Source organism: Lactuca sativa, chromosome 5 (genome assembly GCF_002870075.4).
Source record: "Lactuca sativa cultivar Salinas chromosome 5, Lsat_Salinas_v11, whole genome shotgun sequence".
NCBI lineage: Eukaryota > Viridiplantae > Streptophyta > Magnoliopsida > Asterales > Asteraceae > Lactuca > Lactuca sativa.
Genome location: NC_056627.2, coordinates 290,115,970 through 290,129,371, shown reverse-complemented (window position 1 = coordinate 290,129,371; position 13,402 = coordinate 290,115,970).

The following is a 13,402-nucleotide window of genomic DNA, read 5'->3' as shown; positions in this document are numbered from 1 at the left end:
GGATACGATTTGTTTTGATAACTATTACTGGATATTTTATAAAACATTTTATGTGAAAACGGTTGTGACAAAATGAAATTTTTGTTTCGAAATTTACGTTGTTACAAGTTGGTATCAGAGCCTTGGTTTGAGAGATTCGGATGCACCTTCGGGCATATCTGAACTCAAACTGAGGATTTGAGAAAAAAAATTATAATGAAGTAAAAATTTTGTAAAGAATAAAAGAGTTTTGAGACAAACAGAGCAGAGTCGTGTGTACGATCAGCCAGCGCCCGAACGGTGAATTCCCAAAAGTACCTTTACATTATGTATTATGAGATATGTTATGTTACATTATGCATGCTAGAGTAGGCTAGGTATACATATTAGGACTAGAGTGGCCTGATTTGTGATGCCTTAGCCTAGGAGATTTCTGCTGCTGAGGTGCTTTGAGAGCGAGCGGATAGCAGTTAGGAGCTCATGAGAGTAGAGTACTTGTAATCCAGGATCCAAGGAGGAGGACTTGGAGTGAATACTGATGCGGTGTGGTCAGTAGTATTGGGCCCGTACTACTGAAGACATCGGATCAGCGAGCATTCCAAGTAAGAATCTTTTGGACAACGGAGGATGAATAGGGTTGCGTCATCGAGTATGAGTATGCTCGATCGAGTCTCTAATAATTTTTGTTGTATTTCAGAGGCATCATGGTTGGGACACGCCATAGACCTGAGGCGAGCGGTGTGAGTGACAAGGAACTTCGTTAGATGATCCACGATGAGGTGGCTGCGGCGATCAGGGCCAAGATTCCGAAGATGTTTGGGTATATCAAGACTTGGAGTGAACACTGATGCGGTGTGGTCAGTAGTATTGGGCTCGTACTACTAAAGACACCGGATCAGCGAGCATTCCAAGTAAGAATCTTTTGGACAACGGAGGACAAGTAGGATTGCGTCATCGAGTATGAGTATGCTCGATCGAGTCTCTAATAATTTTTGTTGTATTTCAGAGGCATCATGGTTGGGACACGCCACAGACCTGAGGCGAGCGGTGTGAGTGACGAGGAACTTCGTTAGATGATCCACGATGAGGTGGCTGCGGCGATCAGGGCCGAGATTCTGGAGATGTTTGGGTCTATCAAGACCACACTGTTGGAAACTTTTGATGAGCGGTACGCCGCGGTGACTGAGGCCGTAGTCGCTGCAGCTACAGTAGTTGTGGCTGCTACCAGGCCTCAGGGAGGTGACTCGTTGTTGTTCCGGGAGTTTAGCAACACGAAGCCACCCGAGTTTCATGGGATGCAGGATCCGATCGCTGCGATGAGATGGATTGCTGACATTAAGGGATGCTTATATACATGTTCATGTCCGGAGCATCTAAGGGTATGGTTCGCTTTGAACAAGCTTCGCTTGGGAGCGAAGGATTGGTGGAAGTTCGTAACAGCGAACTTCACTCTGGCAGAGATTTCAGCGGTGACCTGGGAGAGGTTCACCACCATGTTCAGAGACGAGTATGTTCCCCCGGTGGAGAGGGAACGGCTGGTTCAGGAGTTCTTGACCCTCAAGCAGGGTAATGATTCGGTTACTATGGTCACCCAGAAGTTTCATGAGAGGGCGATGTTCTGCCTTGAGCAGGTGGCTACCGAGCAGGCACAGATGAGCCGGTATTTGGGTATTCTGAGGAGGGACATTCAGGAGTTCGTGTAGAACTCGACGTACCGGACATTTGCTGAGCTCTAGGCAAATGCCCGGAAGAGGGAGATTGAGTCGGAGACTCAGGCCAAGGAGGAGGCCGAGTCTCACAGGATGGATCGGCGGCCGACTCAGTCTCAGCCGGCAGCCAAGCGGACCAAGTCCGCCGATTCGAGGACTGGAGGACAGAAGGGCCGCACTTGCGGGAAGTGCGGCAAGGGTCATGAGGGGGCCTGTCGATCGGGTGCTTGCTACAAATGTGGCAAGGAGGGGCATATCGCCAGGGATTGCCCCAAGGGATTTATGGTTTGCTTCTATTGCAACCAGACCGGCCATCGGAAGGCCGAGTGCCCTCAGCTACACCAGGGATCAGCGCAGGGATCTGCGCCTGCTGCTAGGGTTACCGAGGTTCGACCTGTGAAGGGCAAGGCTCCAAAGGCTCGTGGGAGAGCTTTTCAGTTAACTGCGGAGGAGGTCCGCGCGGAGCCCGATGTTGTGGCTGGTACGTATTATGTATTTTATCTTTTGTTTATGATGTTGTACTTATTTGATGACATGCGTAGGTACTTTTCTTGTGAGTTTTGTACCTGCTTTGGTATTATTTGACTCGGGTGCGAGTCGGTCATGTGTTTCCTTGGCATTTAGTCAGCACATTAGTATCCGTCATGAGGCATTGAGTCGACCTCTACGAGTTTCCATAGCTGACGAGCGAGCAGTGTATGCTTCGGAGGTGATTCGAGGGTGTATCCTTGAGATCTTCAGTGTGGAGTTCCCGATAGATCTGGTCCCGATTGCGATGGGGGATGTGTGTGTTATAGTAGGCATGAATTGGTTGAGCCGATTTGGAGCTGTTATAGACTGCGAGCGTCAGTTGGTGACGATTCGAGACCCTAGTGGGGGAGTGCTTACGGTGTATGGCGAGGGGACCCAGTATGGGTCAGCGTTTTGTTCAGCTGCCAGGGCAAGGCAGAGCTTGCAGCAAGGCTGCAGTGGATTCGTAGCCTATGTGATGGACACGTGAGTGGCCGCGGGGAGGCCAAGTTCGATTGATGAGGTTCTGATAGTGTGTGAGTTTCCGGATGTTTTTCCCGAGGAACTTCCGGGCGTGCCTCCGGAGAGGCAAGTGGAGTTCCGTATCGATTTGATTCTGAGAGCAGCGCCTATCGCCAAGGCGCATTATCGCCTCGCGCCGCTAGAGATGCAGGAGTTATCCTCGCAGCTTCAGGAGCTGTTGGGGAAGGGATTTGTTCGACCGAGTAACTCACCTTGGGGAGCGCCGATCCTTTTTGTCAAGAAGAAGGATGGTTCACACCGGATGTGTATTGATTACCGGGAGTTGAACAAGTTGACGGTCAAGAACCGGTATCCGTTGTCGAGGATCAATGATCTGTTCGATCAGCTACAGGGGGCATCTTGGTTCTCCAAGATAGACTTGAGGTCGGGTTATCATCAAATGAGGGTTCGGGATGAAGACATCCAGAAGACAGCATTCAAAACTCGTTATGGGCATTACGAGTTTGTGGTGATGCCTTTTGGGCTCACCAATGCACCAGTTGTGTTCATGGATCTCATGAACAGGGTGTGCAGGTCGATGCTGGATCGGTCGGTGATCGTATTCATTGATGGTATTTTGGTATATTCGAGGTCCAGAGAACAACATGAGGAGCATTTGAGGGAGATCCTTGGAGTTCTGAGATCGGAGAGGTTGTATGCCCAATTCTCCAAGTGTGAGTTCTGGTTACGAGAGGTTCAGTTCTTGGGACATCTCGTCAATCAGAATGGGATATTGGTCGATCCGACCAAGATTGAGGCAGCCATGAGGTGGGAGGTGCCGAGATCACCCACCGAGATCAGGAGCTTTCTGGGATTGGCCGGCTATTATCGGAGATTTATTAAGGATTTCTCCAAGATCGCAGTGCCACTCACCAAGATGACCCGGAAGGGTGTTGCATTTTCATGGGGTCCGGAGCAGCAGACCTCATTTGAGACACTTCGCCAGAAGTTATGCGAGGCCCCAGTATTAGCCCTTCCGAAAGGGATGGAGGATTTTGTGGTATATTGTGATGCATCGATATCCGGATTGGGAGCGGTGCTTATGCAGAGGGGGCATGTGATAGCTTATGCATCGAGGCAACTCAAGCCTCATGAGTCGAGATATCCCACTCATGATTTGGAACTGGGAGCGGTAGTGTTCGCCCTCAAGATTTGGCGACATTATTTGTATGGGGTTCGGTGTACGATATACACGGACCACAAGAGCTTGAAGTATTTGATGGATCAGCCCAACTTGAATATGCGCCAGAGGAGGTGGTTGGACGTGGTCAAGGATTATGATTGTGAGATCCTGTACCAGCCAGGCAAGGCTAATGTTGTAGCCGATGCTCTGAGCCGAAGGGCAGAGGGCGCCCCATTGCGGGATGTTTGTTTGAGATTGACAGTGATGACCCCGGTGTTGGATGCTATCCGTGGGGCCCAGGATGAGGCTGTGAGGTTGGAAAGCCAGAAGAGAGAGCGAGTTGTCGGGTTGGTATCAAAATTTGTTACCGATAGCCAGGGGCTTATGACTTTTCAGGGTCAGATATGGGTACCGTCCGTGGGCGGAACGCGTACCATTTTGATGGAAGAGGCTCATCGATCGAAATTCTCGATCCATCCCGGGGACACTAAGATGTATTTGGACCTGAAAAGGGAATATTGGTGGCCCTGTATGAAGAGGGATGTCGCATGGTTTGTAGAGAGATGCTTGACCTGTCGCAGGGTTAAGGCCGAACACCAGTGTCCACATGGTAAGTTGCAGCCATTAGAGATTCCCGAGTGGAAATGGGAACAGATTACCATGCATTTCATCACCAAATTGCCAAGGACCGCGAGGGGTATCGATGTAATTTGGGTGATTGTGGACAGGTTGACGAAGAGCGCTCACTTTCTTGCTATCAGTGAGAGCTCTTCTGCTGAGAGGCTGGCAGAGTTGTATATGAAGGAGGTGGTATCGCGGCATGGAGTTCTGATCTCGATTGTTTCAGATCGAGATGTGCGATTTCCTTCTAGATTTTGGAAGAAGTTTCACGAGGAGTTGGGTACGAGACTGCATTTCAGTACCATATACCACCCACAGACGGACGGGCAGAGTGAGCGGACGATTCAGACGCTCGAGGATATGCTTCAGGCATGTGTATTGGATTTCAGAGGGAGTTGGGACACGTACTTGCCCTTGGCGGAGTTTTCTTATAACAAAAGCCATCATTCGAGCATTGGCATGCCACCCTTTGAGCTGTTGTATGGGAGGAGGTGTCGAACCCCCATTTGCTGGGGAGAAGTAGGGCAGCGTGTGATGGGCAGCACCGAGATTGTGCTTCAGACGACAGAGCAGATCCAGCAGGTCAGACAGAGGTTGTTAACCGCTTAGAGTCGGAAGAAGAGTTATGCGAACAGACGCCGGTCCGAGCTCGAGTTTCAGGTCGGCGACTTCGTGCTCCTGAAGGTCTCTCCTTGGAAAGGAGTGATCCGATTCAAGAAGAGGGGCAAGTTGGGGCCCCGATATATTGGTCCTTTCAGGGTGATTGTGAGGGTAGGCAGGGTAGCCTATCGTTTGGAGTTGCCAGCAGAGTTGGGTTAGATTCATGACACTTTCCACGTATCGCAGTTGCAAAAGTGTATAGCCGACGAGTCGGTAGTGGTGCCATTAGAAGATATTCAGGTAGATGTGAGCCTGAATTATGCTGAGAGACCAGTGGCGATCAGGGATCAGAAGATCAAGGTTTTGAGGAACAAGGAAGTGCCACTGGTGCAGGTCCAATGGCAGCATCGGAAAGGGTCAGAGTTGACTTGGGAACCGTAGCGTGAGATGCGAGAGCAGCATCCGGAGTTGTTTGCAGAGTGAGATTTCGGGGGCGAAGTCTAATTCTAGTGGGGGAGAATTGTAACACACGGATTTCCAGGTATGAGATTTTGTTCCTTTATTTTTGGGTTTTGTGGGGGAACTCGACGAGTTGGCGTCTAGACTCGCCGAGTATGGTCGCGATTTTGGATGCGAGTTCACAGCTGGACTCGGCGAGTTCATGAGTGGACTAGGCGAGTCCACGTTGTTTAATGAAACCCTAATTTCCAGGGTTTTAGACCTATTTAAAGGCCCTTATGGCTGCCCATTGCGGCTACCACACCCCAGAGAGAGTCCTAGATCGCTTGTGAGGAGAAGAGAGGCCATTGTTGATCATTTGTTGGTGAAATTTGAAGGCGAAGGTGACCAAGGCAAAAGAAGGTTGAAGGAAGTACAAATCTAGTGTCTTCAGAGATCAAAGGCTTCATATTAAGTTATTCCTTCGGCCCTTCTCCAGTTTTGGGTGTTGATTCATAGAATTAGGGTTTTTAAACCCTTTAGAAGAAGAATATGTAGAGTATTTAGTCCCCTCTCGAGTTTGTGCTTTGGATCTGGACTCAAAGGGGTCCAGAGACTTTAACCCATGGAGCTTTATGAGTCATTTTGGGGTTATTGGACTTAGGTTGCCATTTTTGGGACTAAATCACCCTTTGATGCCATTATGTCAATATATAAGCATCAAGTTTCGAGCTTTACGTGACTTTCGTGCTTGGGAAGGCCATATATGTGGATTAAGGGCACAGATCTGACCCCAGGAGGTCAATAGAGATGGTGCATGGCTTGAACTCGCCGAGTTGTTCTTGAGACTCGGCGAGTAGGGTTAGGGTTTCACGCGAATAGCTCTGTGAGTAGACTTGCCGAGTTGGGGGATAACTCAGTGAGTCAGAATGGGATTAGAGGACTGGGGTTCAAGGCGGTACTCGCCGAGTTGTTCTTGAGACTCGCCGAGTTGAATCGGGGTGGCCCCGCGATTCATGCCAGGTGTGACTCATCGAGTAAAGAGAAGGACTCGACGTGCCAAGAGAAAGACTAGAAGAGTCAGTGGACACGTGTAGACTCACCGAGTTGCCTAAGTGCACTCGACGAGTCGGGTCAAAGTTTGACAGTTGACTTTTGTTGACTTTAGGGTTTGGTCAACAGTGAGGCCTTTGTACCAGGAGAAGGGTAAAATGGTCTTTTACCCTTCTGAGGATGTTAAGAAAGGTTGGAGTATAGTTATATTTATGGGAGTATTTGCTTTATGTGATTAGGCGGAGGCTAGATCACGTTTCTACCGAGACAGAGACTTACCGAGTTATCAGAGGTGAGTCTTCTCACTATATTGTACCTGGAAAGGTACCTATGTGTGACCGGAAGGTCTTGTATGCTATGAGTTACATGTTTTGTATGTGTTATGTATGTGTTATGTATGCTATGTGTATGATATGGGCCGGAAGGCATTATGACATGGACCGGAAGGTCGATACGAGTAGGACCGGAAGGTCTACTTGGACTGGGACGGAAGTCCCCTGAGACACATGGACTGGAAGGTCGTGTAGAGTATAGCCTGGAAAGGCGTATGTGTGTAAGGGTATTTTGGGGAACTCATCTCTGAAAGGCGCCAGCGTGACTCGTATACACTAGAATATTAGAATATTTCAATAAAAAAATTTGGTCTCACGGTCTCACAGAATTATATATATATATATATATATATATATATATATATATATATATATATATATATACACACACACCGATAGATGTTTAGATAAAATGATTTAAATTTAAAATTATTTTATTGTATATTAAGAAAGTTACAAGTTTTTATAACAACTTAATATACTAATAATTATTTAATAATTTATGGTAACGATATATATATATATATATATATATATATATATATATATATATATATATATATATATATATATATATATATATATATATATATATATAATTTATTTACAATACTAAGTGTGAGACTTGTGTATTACACGGTTTGATTTAAAAAAAGATTAAAAATTAAAGTGTAAACATAAAATATTTTTTAACGTACAATTTTAAAATAAGAAATTAAGAAACGTATTTATTGCAATTTAATATCATATATATGATATTTAATATTTTACATATATAAGTATATGACTTTAATTTTAAAAATTAAAACAAACCAAAAACTGACAATTGAATAATATTTATTTAAAAAATACTAAAAAATAACAATTGTCAAAACTCATGAAAGATTGACATGTGGCAAAAAAAAAAAAACCTTCATTCCTTAATATTAAGGAGGATACAGATAAATGTTACTTAGATTAAGTGGTTTAAATTTAGAATTTTTTTATTGTATATTAAGAAACTTACAAGGTTTTATAACAAAGGATAATGACTCAAAAAGGTAATTTATTTTTCGATTTATATACATTTGGTTACTGAGTTTTTTTCGTTCACATTTAACCTTCAACTTGTTAAACTGTACACATTAAGTCCTTATGACTGGTTACTCCAGATTAGCCGGGAAAAATGACTTAATAGAGTAATATATTTCTCAATTTGTACAAATTTAGTCCTTAATATTTTTGTACACATTTGGTCCTTAATATTTTTTTGTTTCAAAATTAGTCTTTTTTGTATTTGCACTCATTCAATACTTATGAATGATTTCTTTAAGTTTTTCTCACGACGTCTTACGTGGGACAAACAATATTGATGAGGTGTTTAGGGTTGTTGATACTTATGTCTATCGCGATCTCGACTGGTTGGTTGCGTAGGTTTTGCGATTTGGCTTAGGTCTTGTGCTTTGAACGTTGTAATTTCTTCATATGATATCAGATTTTAACGATCTTTATATCCATGTGTTTGGTTTTTGATTCTACAACAACTTTTGTTAAGATTACTCTCATTAAAATGTAATATATTTTTACTTACGATTTTATAAAAAAATCCATACATGCATTCATAAAAAATGTATGGATATAAAGATCATAAGTAAAAATATATTACTTTTTAATAGGAGTAATGTAAACGAAAGTTGTAGTAGACTAAAATACGAACTCATGGATATAAGGATCGTTAAAATCCGAGATCGTATGAAGAAGTTATAACGTTCAAAACACATGATGTAAGCAACCAAGTAGCCGAGATCGTGATAGACATAAGCATCAAAGCCCCAAACACCTCATTAATGATTGTCTCACGTAAGATGTCGTGAGAAAAACCTAAAGAAATCATTCATAAGTACTGAATGAGTACAAAAAACAAAAATGAGTTATTTTGCAACAAAAGAAATATCAATGACTAAATGTGTACAAAATTTTTAAGGACTAAATGTGTACAAAGTGAAAAATATATTATCTTATTAAGTTATTTTACCGGCTAACCTGGAGTAGCCGGTCATAAAAACTGAATGTGTACAGTTTAATAAGTTTAAAGGTAAATATGGACGAAAAAAAAACTTAGTGACCAAATATGTAAAAATCGAAAAATATATTAATGTTTTAATTCATTATCCCCTATAACAACTTAATATCCTAATAATTATTTTATAATTTATGATAATGATATATTTATTTTTAATAAGATATATTTCTGAATATTTTAATTATATTGTTTCATTTTGTGATAATTCTTAAATGTTGGCCTAGCAAATCCATAATCATGTCGACGTGGGTTCTTAAGACTGTTGATAGCTTTGACTCATAAACTAAAATTAATTGTCATTAACTCATTAAATTATTAAGAAATATTTTAAAAATTGTATTTGTATGAAAGTAACTTTATATAATCCTAAAAGATCACATATAATAATAAAAATAAGCATCATTAAGATGTAACTAAAAAGTTTATATTATTTGTTTGTTGGAGAGCATTGAATCGGTACAAATAGATTCTTCCATGAAGTCAATTTTGCGCATTTCATTTATTTCTTTTCGAAGAAAAAAATAATGAAAAATAATCGAACTATATGTTCATTGAAAATAAATACCACCTACACTATGTTTGATAGACTAGTTGAAAAGGTCGGTGGTAGCTGAAAAACTATCTGTTAGCTGAAAATATAACATTCTTTTTTCATATTCCAATAGAACTCGATATAAACCGTTGTTTATAAAAAATTCGAAATAGAAATATATTACATTTTTAGCCAAAGTAATCATTATAAATACGTAGAACATGTCAATAAGATTTTCATAGATATATAGAACACTAAAATCTAACTTCGTATGAAGAAGTTATGATTCTTTGAAGTTTTGCGTTCAACCCTATACGATAAAGTGTGTCAAAAATACGAATTAGAGATAAATTGTTTATTAGCCTAAGTAATCTAAACGAAAGTCGTAGTGGTAATAAAGATGAGATCATGTATAAAGAGAACGTCTAAATTTGACTTCGTATGAGGAAGTTATGATTTTTGAAGTTTCAGCGCAGTAGTGTGCAACACAGAAACCGAAATTAAGATCGGTCGATTGTTAGGAAAAACTAAATAGGAATTGAAGATCTCGTCAACATGATTTCGTCGATATAAGGACAGACGAGAATGGAGTCCGTATGAATGAGATATGGTTTTATATAGGTTTTAACAATCTATGCCCTTAAAAAAATTGAGAGTTAGCTGACGAAGTCTAAATGAAATTGTAGATCTCATCGATAGCTATGTGCGGATATAAAGAACGTTGAAAATGTTGGATTAGTGTCTAAGTCCATAACTATTTTGGTATATACTTGACCCGATGGTGCATGGTCCTTTTGGGTTGCCTTCACCAAAGCAACTTGATTGGAGAAATAAATAAAGAGAGAGGTTATTATGATTTATTAATATGTTATAAGAATAATTTATTAAAGGAGAAATCATATTTGTTTAATTAATATTGGTCAATAATTAATTAAGAATTAATTTTGTGATCAAATGTAACTAATTAAACTAGAGGGGCTGAATTGTAATTATGTGATAGTTACAAAATAGGGCAATGGTTATCCTTGTTAAAGGATGGACGAATTCAAGGATAAGGATATCCTTAAAATCGTCCAAGGTCCAAAAGATAGAGATTTTCAAGGCTTATCTTATGGTTGTTTGATGTGCAAGTAACTAGATAAGGATAAGGACTGAAACCCTAATCCTAACCCTATATAAAGACCCCAAGGCTCATGAAATTCGTCTAAGCCTTCCCAAGAGGTCCTAGAAACGAATTCAATACCTCCCCTCTCTCCTTATACCTTCTCCACTTGCTTATGGTGTTTGTAAGCCATTAGAGGAGTGACACTTGTAACTCTAAGCCTTCCAAAGTCAATTCAAGGAGGAATTGGGATTGTTATTGAAACATAACAATCAAGGTAACATCTTAAACCTAATTATATGTTAATATCGATTTCCATATGCTAGAATTAGGGTTTGTATGAGCACATAGGATGTCTTATGACCAAAACCCATCAGAAAACATACCTGGTATGAAGAAGTTATGGAATTTACAAAATCTGTGTTTTGCGCGGCGCAGAGCGCGCTTCTAGAAGCCGGCGACGCGGAACACCCATCAGGCAACATGTGGCAGGCCAGGCTCCACCCAACCCACCTACCAACAAGCGTGGTTCGCCTTGCCCGAAATCACCCTATAAATACCCCCTTAGGCTTCTTCACTTCTCAAATCCATTTCCCGCATATCTCTCTCTCTCTCTCTCTCTCTCTCTCTCTCTCTCTCAAAATCCGACTTCTAGAGTTACTTTCAGGGTTCTGAAGGATCCTCATTAATGAAATATTGCGGTGTAGTAGAGCCCGAAAAATATGAGTGCTCAGTATCAAAGTTCTGTCAATGTAAATCTCGTTTTTTGCTAAGAACTCTCAGTAAGTTATGCTACACTTATTGTGCTTTAAGTGTAACTTACATTTATATTCATAGTTGTTATTATGAATGTGTAAATAAGATTTATCTGTAATTCCAATTTTAATACTGATTGATCTATTTATGGGAGAGGTGTCTAGAATGGTCATGTTAGCTTGGTTGTTGGATTTCAGAAAAGCTATATGTCGAAATGATCCTGCCTCCCAACTATCCAACCTGGCTGATCCTTAGTTGATAGAACTGCCAGTATTTATTGGGATTAGTGAAAGATATAGTAATATAGGTTAATACTTTTTGGCGTGTTACCTGCCAGTTGGATCGCTAATGAAATCGCCCAGATAACCGTCAATCCTCTGAATATCTGTCCATGTGAGTTACCTCACTATATTGTGTATTACAATATAAATCCATGTGTGTTAGGTTGTAAGAGCTAGTAGAGTAGAGTCGGTAGTATAGTTCCTCGGTGCTCAATGTTAGTGTACTTGAAGTTAGTAGAATAGAAAGTATAGCCTCTATGTGCCTGTATTAGTAGAGCCTAAAAGTGTAGTCTCTATATGTGTAACATCCCAAAAAACCATGACAATTTTTTCATTTTTAAAAGACATTTTCATAAAACAATAAGACCGTCAAACATTTTTTTTCAAAACAAATCCATAAAAATCATAGTATCAAAATAATCTCTCAAAACAAAAAACAGTAGGAGGATGTGTACGATCATGCCTTTGTCTTGCCCCAATCATCTGAAGTACCTAGAAACATTAAAATCCATAACTGTAAGCCAAAGCTTAGTGAGTTCCCCCAAAATACCCCACACAACAATACATATACAATGCATGCACACTGGACCCACATCGTAAGACTGGATAGCCCCTGAGCCTACAACATAAGATTGTATTGCCCCTCTAGGGCCCTTAACTTATGACTGGATTGCTCCCAGGTTTGCTATCTTAGAGCACAAAGCAGTACTGCCTCAACCCAACCATACTATGTCGACATATGCACAAAATAATAACAAGCAAACATAGGTAATCATAGCAGATCTTCCAGTCTAACAGAATATTACATCATAAAACATCCTACATACAAGGACACATACTGCAGTACAAAGTATAGTGAGAAAACTTACCTCAAAAACTAGCAGACACATCACAACTCCTACAAATCCAAAACTGGTACAAGAGGTCACCTATACAACAACCAAGGACCAAATTCTTAAACGACAACCCAATATTCATTAGTTGTACTAAAGTCAAATTTGGTCAAAGTCAACGGTCAACCTCTAGTTGACCTGCGCTCAACATAGCATGCAACTATATGCTCAGCGTAAAACTCAAGGTGACAAAATGGGCAAATTTGGAGCTACTCTTAGCATAGCCACCTGATGTCCAATGTTTCATTAAGTTCTTAAAAAAGAAGGTCATCCCCTAAACTTTCAGATATGCTTTAAATGGACATCTTAATGGATAAAGTCTCTGACTTCATTCATTTGCATGGTTACAAAGAGCACAAAACCAAACCCTATGTCCAAAAAAACTATCTATTACTCAAGATCACATGCATGGATGGGTGAGATTGACCAAGCTCTCATTTTTATGAATTAATAACCCCAAAAACATCTGGAAATGATACTTAAATATGGAGTAGCTCATACACACATAGATCAAGGTTATAGGGACAAAAGCATAGAAATCTCATGAGTAACTAGATCTAACATGAGACATCATCAAGGTAGAAACTTTATACCTTCTAGAGGAGGATAATGGGATGCAAATTCAAGATCTACAATGCTTGGAACTCCTAAGCTCTTCCCCAATGAATCTTTTCCTTCAAATATGGACACAAAACACTCTTAGCTGTCAAAATTCTCAAAAGATGGCTAGGGTTTTGAGGTGGCTGCTTAGGAAGGAGGAGATTGAGCCTGAAGAGGGCCTCAAGGGGTTAGAGCTTTTAAATAAGGTCACAGCCTTTAGGGTTTAGGTTTTTGTTCAGCGCACCTATGCTCAGTATAGCTTTTCCTATGTGCAGCGTAGGGCATTAAG